This window comes from Eutrema salsugineum, unplaced genomic scaffold, assembly GCF_000478725.1.
Source record: "Eutrema salsugineum unplaced genomic scaffold, Eutsalg1_0 scaffold_21, whole genome shotgun sequence".
NCBI lineage: Eukaryota > Viridiplantae > Streptophyta > Magnoliopsida > Brassicales > Brassicaceae > Eutrema > Eutrema salsugineum.
This window is the reverse complement of record NW_006256821.1, coordinates 1,222,375-1,229,792: the sequence shown is the minus strand read 5'-3', so window position 1 is coordinate 1,229,792 and position 7,418 is coordinate 1,222,375. Positions and strand designations below refer to the sequence as shown.

Below are 7,418 nucleotides of genomic sequence, written 5' to 3'. Positions count from 1 at the left end.
AATGTCTTGCTAATCTTTCTCAGGTTCTAAAGAGATGTGAGGAGCATAGGCTTGTATTGAACTGGGAGAAGTGTCATTTCATGGTACAAGAAGGCATTGTCTTGGGGCACAAGGTATCAGAGAAGGGTATTGAGGTGGACAAGGCCAAAATCGAGGTAATGGTGAACCTACAAGCTCCGAATTCTGTAAAAGGGATAAGAAGCTTTCTTGGGCACGCTGGGTTCTATAGGCGGTTCATTAAGGATTTCTCCAAGATAGCTAGGCCTTTCACTAGGCTATTGTGCAAAGAGGTGGAGTTTATCTTTGATGAAGAGTGTGAGGAAGCGTTTAAGAGGATCAAGGAGGCTTTGATCAGTGCACCAATTGTACAAGCTCCCGATTGGTCTTTACCATTCGAAGTGATGACTGATGCATCTGACTATGCCGTGGGAGCTGTCTTGGGGCAGAAGAAAGATAAGAAACTCCACGTGATTTACTATGCCAGCCGCACCTTGGACTCAGCTCAAGAAAAGTATGCAACCACCGAGAAGGAAATGCTTGCCATTGTGTTTGCATTTGACAAATTCAGGAGTTACTTAGTTGGATCAAAGGTCACGGTCTACACTGATCACGCGGCCTTGAGGTACTTGATGTCTAAAAAGGATGCTAAGCCGAGGCTTTTGAGATGGGTCCTATTGCTCCAAGAGTTCGACATGGAGATACTTGACAAGAAAGGCATAGAAAATGGGGCCGCAGATCATCTCTCAAGGCTGAGGATTGAAGAAAAGGTCCCTATAGATGATGCTTTACCTGAGGAACATCTCATGCTGGTACGGTCTTACTTAGAGGTGGAAGAGGCCAACACGATCAAGGAAAGAAGCCTCCCATGGTTCGCGGATCTTGTGAACTACCTGTCTTGCGGTTTAGAGCCACCGGATCTTGATGCCTATCAGAGGAAAAAGTTCTTTAGAGATGTGATGAGATATCATTGGGATGAGCCGTATCTTTACGTGCTTAACAAGGACCATCTCTATAGGCGATGCTTGGCCGAAGAAGAGATCCATCCGGTGCTACAAGAATGCCACGGTTCAGCGTACGGTGGTCACTTAGGTGCATTCAAGACGGTTGCCAAAGTTTTGCAAAGCGGCTTCTGGTGGCCGACTATGTTCAAGGACGCTCAAGATGTGGTATCGAGATGCGAGGCTTGTCAAAGGCACGGTAACATATCCAAGAGGAATGAGATGCCCCAAAACCCAATCTTTGAAGTCGAGGTCTTCGACTGTTGGGGCATTGACTTCATGGGTCCCTTTGTGAGTTCATACGGAAATCAGTACATCCTTGTCGTGGTGGACTATGTGAGTAAGTGGGTCGAGGCTGTTGCATCCCCAACCAACGATTCAAAAGTGGTGGTAAAGCTTTTTAAAAGTATCATTTTCCCACGGTTTGAGTTCCAAGAGTAGTAATCAGTGATGGGGGAAGCCACTTTATCAATAAGACTCTTGAGAGTCTTTTGAAGAAGCATGGGGTAAAGCACAAGGTGGCCACACCTTATCATCCGCAGACTAGTGGTCAAGTGGAGGTCTCTAACCGACAGATAAAGGCTATTTTGGAGAGGACCGTGAGCTCATCTAGAAAGGATTGGAGCAAGAAACTTGATGATGCTTTGTGGGCTTACAGAACCGCGTACAAGACCCCCATTGGAACCTCACCGTTTAACTTGCTCTATGGGAAAAGCTGTCATCTACCGGTTGAGTTGGAATACAAAGCATTGTGGGCAGTGAAACTTCTTAACTTTGACATCAAGACTGCACAAGAGAAGAGGGTTTTACAACTTCATGAGCTTGAGGAAATCCGGTTAGATGCTTTTGAGAGCTCTAAGATCTACAAAGAAATGACTAAAGCGCTTCATGACAAGAAGATACACAAGAGAGAGTTCAAAGAAGGGGACCAAGTTCTGTTGTTTAACTCGAGGCTTAAGCTATTCCCTGGGAAGCTGAGATCCAGATGGTCCGGTCCATTCGAAATTCTTGAAGTAAGGCCTTATGGAGCGGTTGTTCTAAAAGGAAAAGATGGACAAGGCTTTGTGGTAAACGGTCAGAGGGTAAAGCACTACCTGGCATCAGAAACAAGAGAGGGAGCTACCTCAGTTCCTCTTCTTGAACCAGAATCAGCCTGAAAAGGTATGAAAAGTCAAACTTAGTGACGTTAAACAAAGTGCTCTTGGGAGACACCCCAAGCTTATCCTTGTAAATATTTCGTTTTTCATCTTCTTTTTCTTTTTACTTGAAGCTTTTTGAAGGGTTTGTTAAGTGTTTCAGGAGTTAAGAGGTGAATTTTGATGATGAGAGTAAGAAAAGGCTTGAAAAAGACACGGCCTGATGGTTTAAGTTCTAGAGCATACATAGCCTCGGTATCGACCCTCGGTATATATATATGTCGAGGTCACCTTTTACCGAGTAATAGCTTGAGAACCTCAGCTAAACTCCTCGACTTAATTTCACCATAGCCGTGCTTAAGTAGTTATGTGGTGAGATGACTAAGTGTGGGGGAGGGCCACGGTGTAAACACCTCGGTATAATTATACCAAGGGGCAAAGTTCACTTCAAACGGTCTAAAACCTCGATCGAGGCCGCGACTAGTTTACACCAAGGCCGGTGATATGTTCATAATTTGCATCATTTAGGTTGCATAAATCATTCCAAATCATGTTTTATTTCATGCATTTTAGGTCCTTAGGGTTTGTTTTAGAACTTAGGAGATGCATTAGGTCCCAATCAGTCTATTGCATGTTTTGAGTGTCTATCAGGTGAATGTGGAGCTGAAAAGATGAATCAAGGAGGTGGAATGGTGAGCAAAGCTTGAAAAAGTGGAAAAATTGGGTCCTGGGAGATTATCGGCCATTCTCGCTGGCCAGGAAGGTTTTACCGGCCATTTCCATGTACCGCGGGAAGCTTTACCGTCCATTTTCATGTACCGCGAATGAAGTGTATCGGCCAAAATCTCCGGGTATGAACGTGTCTCAGAAATCGCCTGTCCGGGGAGCCTTCCGGTCCGATTCAGACGGCAGGTGCTTCATAGAAGTTGGAGAGCATTGCATCACGGTCTCTTAGCAAGTGGAATCGTGGAATTCGGACGCGTGAGCAGAGAGATAAGCTTGTCGGAAGGAACCCCAGTCTCGCAGGTATTCCGGACCGAACAGATCAGTCCTAAAGGATGCGAAGGACGGTGCACTTCCAGGCCGATTTAGTTTCCGGGTCCTTCATGAGAACCAGAGACATTTGAGTCTTCTTTCCAGAACGTCCAAGAGCATTCAATTCGGATCTATGAGCAGAAAGATACACTCTCCGGAATGGACACATGTCTAGACGCCTCTCTCTGGTCGCGTACATGCACTGCAAAGATGTGCCCTCCAGGAAGCCTTACACTTCCCAAGCACCGAAGTTTCCTTCACCAAAGTTGGAGATAAATGAGTCCTCTGTCTTCAGCAACCAAAATCATTCAATTCGGACAAGTCTCATAGGAGTTACACTCTCCGGAATGCGAAGTGGTCTAAGCTGCTCTGGATGCTGCGAGATGGTCTTGCGACTTGGTTAACCCGCAGGCCTGAAGATGAACGCCTGAATGCTGATGCTGCGAGTTGATATGTGCGGGTAAACTATCACTGGAAGAGGTCTGAAGCTCAAGAGCAAGAGAAATGCTAAGTCCACAATCGTGCGACTTAGGCATGCGAGTTAGCCGCGCCTGGAACTATGCCGCACGATCACTCGCAAATCACTCCGACTTGAGCCTGCGACCTGGGTGCAATAGAGACCAACCCGCACAGTTTGTACATTCCCCAGAAACCGCCTTAGCCCTGCGAGTCGGAGAGGAAGGAGACCAAGCCGCAGCAACACTCGCAAAACACTCCTACTTAGGCGTGCGGCTAAGACAGGGCGATTCAGGCTTCACAAGACAAGTCTTCATCTACTGCGACTTAGGTGTGCGACCTGGGACATACTGGACCGACCCGCAGTAACTCCCACTTTATCCATTAAAGCCGGGTCAGGACCCGGTTTGTTCCGGGCTGACCCGGTTCGTTTTTAAGGAAGTATAAATACTTTTTAGGGTTTTTTGGGGGGGAGAACTAAGTTTTATTCCCTTTGTCTCTTGCCTCTTTGGTGAAAAGACTCCATTAAGAAGAGAAATATCTTTATTTGAGTTTTTAATCAAGAGAGTTTAAAGAGATCTGGGTGTTTAAAGCTGTTTTCTTTTGAATCTATCATCTCCATCTCCATTTCTCATCATTAATCATGCTAATCTACTCAACTTGCAAAGGTTTAAGAGAGATTAGTATGATTAGTGAGTAGTCACCTTAATGAGGTTCTAGATGTGTAGGTTAGGGTGCTAAAGTGTTAGATTAGGAGTGCTTAGGGCTAGATTCATTGATTCATCTCTCTAAACAGTTGTTCTCTATGCTAGATCCTTGATAATCACTTGAGATCTAGATTTTGGGAATTTCATGCACCAAAAGTGTTTGATGAAATTCCTGAAAGAGTTGTGTTAGAGGTTTAAGTAATTTTTCATCATGGGAATGATTTGTTAAATGCTTGAATGATCATTAAGAGCTGTTTGTTAATGCATATTGATTCATGTTTCACAAATGGGAATTTGGTTTGAAAATGGATTAGTATAGGGGTTAATACCTTCATGAGAGGTTTAACCTAGATTAGAGTTCTTAATCATTTGAATCATGTCTCATCATTGTCATTAGCATTTCTAGTTTAACACCAAGGCACCCTAACCAACTATCATGTCTAGAATCTCATGCCTCCATCATATCATATTCACATCATTTGTCATTGTCATTTGTCTTTAAACCTGTTTATGTTTATAGTTGTCTCTAGATTAATCAAAACCTATTCTTGTTTGCTTGAATTAAGAACTTGAACATATAGCTTAGTGTCTAACACCACATTTGGATTGATAAACCTCTTTGTGCTACATTGACAAGGGGATTGATAGCCCTGAGACCATAAAAAGTCTTGTCTATCAATTGGCGCCGTTGCCAAGTTGTGGTTTGATTAGCATTAAGCTCTGATCTGTTCTTGAGATCAAGTGCTTACTTTCTTGTTTTTACTGATTCCTTTCAAGTTCTGTTTGTGATTTCAGGTGTATGAACACCAGGTCTAGATCAAGAAGCTGTGGTCCTCCTTTTCCTCTAAACGACAACATCAACCTTTTGGTACCAAGGAGGAGAAGAGACAGACGTGGTAGACACATTGATCAGACTGAGATGGCAGAACAAGGAGATCACGTGGTAGATATGGAACAACCAGTTCAGGAGCAACAGGCTCAAGGTCAGGGAGCTGGTATTGGAGTTGGTCAGGGGTTTCACCAGGGCAATGTTCAGCAGGAACAGGTGCACCACCAACAAGCCTATGTCCACCAGGTACAAACTCAGGCTCATCAACAGAGGCATCAGGCCAATGTTCAACAAAAACACCAGGTGCACCACCAACCCCACCCTTTCCAACCACAACAAAGAAGATATGAGCAACCCCAAATCTATGTTGGCAAAAATGACAGGGCCAATGCTCATCAGTATGGAGCTGGTATTCAGGCACCACCTGTGCAGAACAACAACTTTGAAGTGAAAGCATCATTGCTGAATATGGTCCAGAACTCAAAGTTCCATGGGTTAGCAATGGAAGATCCCTTGGAACACTTGGACCAGTTTGATAAGGTGTGTGATCTGACCAAGATAAATGGAGTTTCAGAAGACAGCTTTAAGCTAAGACTATTCCCATTCAGTCTTGGTGATAAAGCTCATCAATGGGAGAAGAATCTTCCAAGAGGCTCCATTCAAACCTGGGAGCAATGCAAGCAAGCCTTCTTATCTAAGTTCTTCTCTACCTCAAGAACTGCAAAACTAAGGAACCAAATCTCTAGCTTCACTCAGCAAAGCAATGAAAGTTTTGGTGAAGCATATGAGAGATTCAGGAGCTACACAAACCAATGCCCACACCATGGGTTTAGTGAGGCTTCTCTTCTCAGCACACTGTATAGGGGAGCTCTTCCCAAGATTAGAAACCAGCTGGATACTGCTTCCAATGGGAACTTTCTGGGTAAAGAGATTCATGCTGCTTTAGAGCTAGTGGAGAACTTAGCATTGAGCAATGATACTTATGGTGAAGACTATGACAGATCAAATAGGTCTGAAGGTTCAAGCTCAGAACAGAGGCTCACCAGAGAAGTTAAGGAGTTGAGGAGTGAATTGGACAAGCTGAAATTCACCACTCAGAAGCCAATGCATTTTGTTGGAGAGTATGAGGAACCTTCTCAAATTTTTGAGAACATAAGTGAAGAAGGTCTTACCCAAGAGGAGCTCAACTACATTGGGAATCAGAGGTTCCAAAGATATCAGTATGGTAATGCCAATCCAAACCTCTCTTACAGGAACACCAATGTAGCTAACCCACAAGACCAGGTCTATCCCAATTCTCAAGCTCCAAAGAACTTTGTTCCCAAGCACAACTTTCAAGGGTCATTCCAACCCAAGAATCAATTTGGTCAGAATCAGAGTTTTGGTCAGCAACAGCAACCATTTCAGGGCACTGGTTACACTTCACAGCAGCCAAAGGCACCACCAGGGTTTGGTCCACCACAGTTCCAACAGCAGGCGCCGGTTCAACAACAGTTTCAGCCACCAATGGTTCAACAGCAGCCACAGATGGGTACAGATATGGTTGGTATTCTGCAACAACTACTTCAGGGTCAACAGACTATGCAGCAGGAAATCAAGGAACTGAAGCAAAACCAGGCATCAAGCTCAAGGAACCAAGGTCACCTACCTGGAAAACCAGAACCCAACCCCAAGGAATATGCCAAGGCCATTACACTGAGGAGTGGCAAGGAGTTACCTGGTATTGAGAACAACAATGTGATCATTGAGGACAATGATCAACCTGAGAGGGAGGCAGCCTTAAAGGATGATCAAGTTGCTGAGAAACCAAGGTCAGAAAAGGGTAAAGAGGTAGCAAAGGAACCAGAACCAGAGAAGAAGTATGTGCCACCACCTCCATACCAACCCAAGCTCCCATTTCCAGGGAGATTTAAGAAGCAACTAGTGGACAAGGCAAGAGCTGTATTTGAGAAGGCACTCAAAGAGACACCACTCACAATGCCTCTCATTGATGCATTCTTAATGATGCCAAAGATGGGGAAGTTTTTGAAGGATGCTATTCTGAACAAGACAAAAGAGCTTCAAGGCATGGTAGTACTAAGTCATGAATGCAGTGCTATCATTCAGAGGAAGTCCATTCCAAGGAAGTTAACTGATCCAGGGAGCTTCACACTCCCTTGTGCCATTGGACCTCTTCTATTCTCTGGATGTCTTTGTGATTTAGGAGCATCAGTCAGCTTGATGCCATTCTCCATAGCACAGAAGCTGGGCTTTAGAG

General features: G+C 44.5%; 1 non-coding gene across 1 annotated transcript; it reads right to left on the bottom strand.

Annotated features, from left to right (window-relative positions):
* Positions 1 to 5,884: 5,884 nt before the first annotated feature.
* Positions 5,885 to 5,991, bottom strand: LOC112086266. Its single transcript, XR_002899388.1, has one exon. It is a non-coding gene; the product is annotated as a small nucleolar RNA R71 (small nucleolar RNA).
* Between the last annotated feature and the right edge of the window lie 1,427 nt (positions 5,992 to 7,418).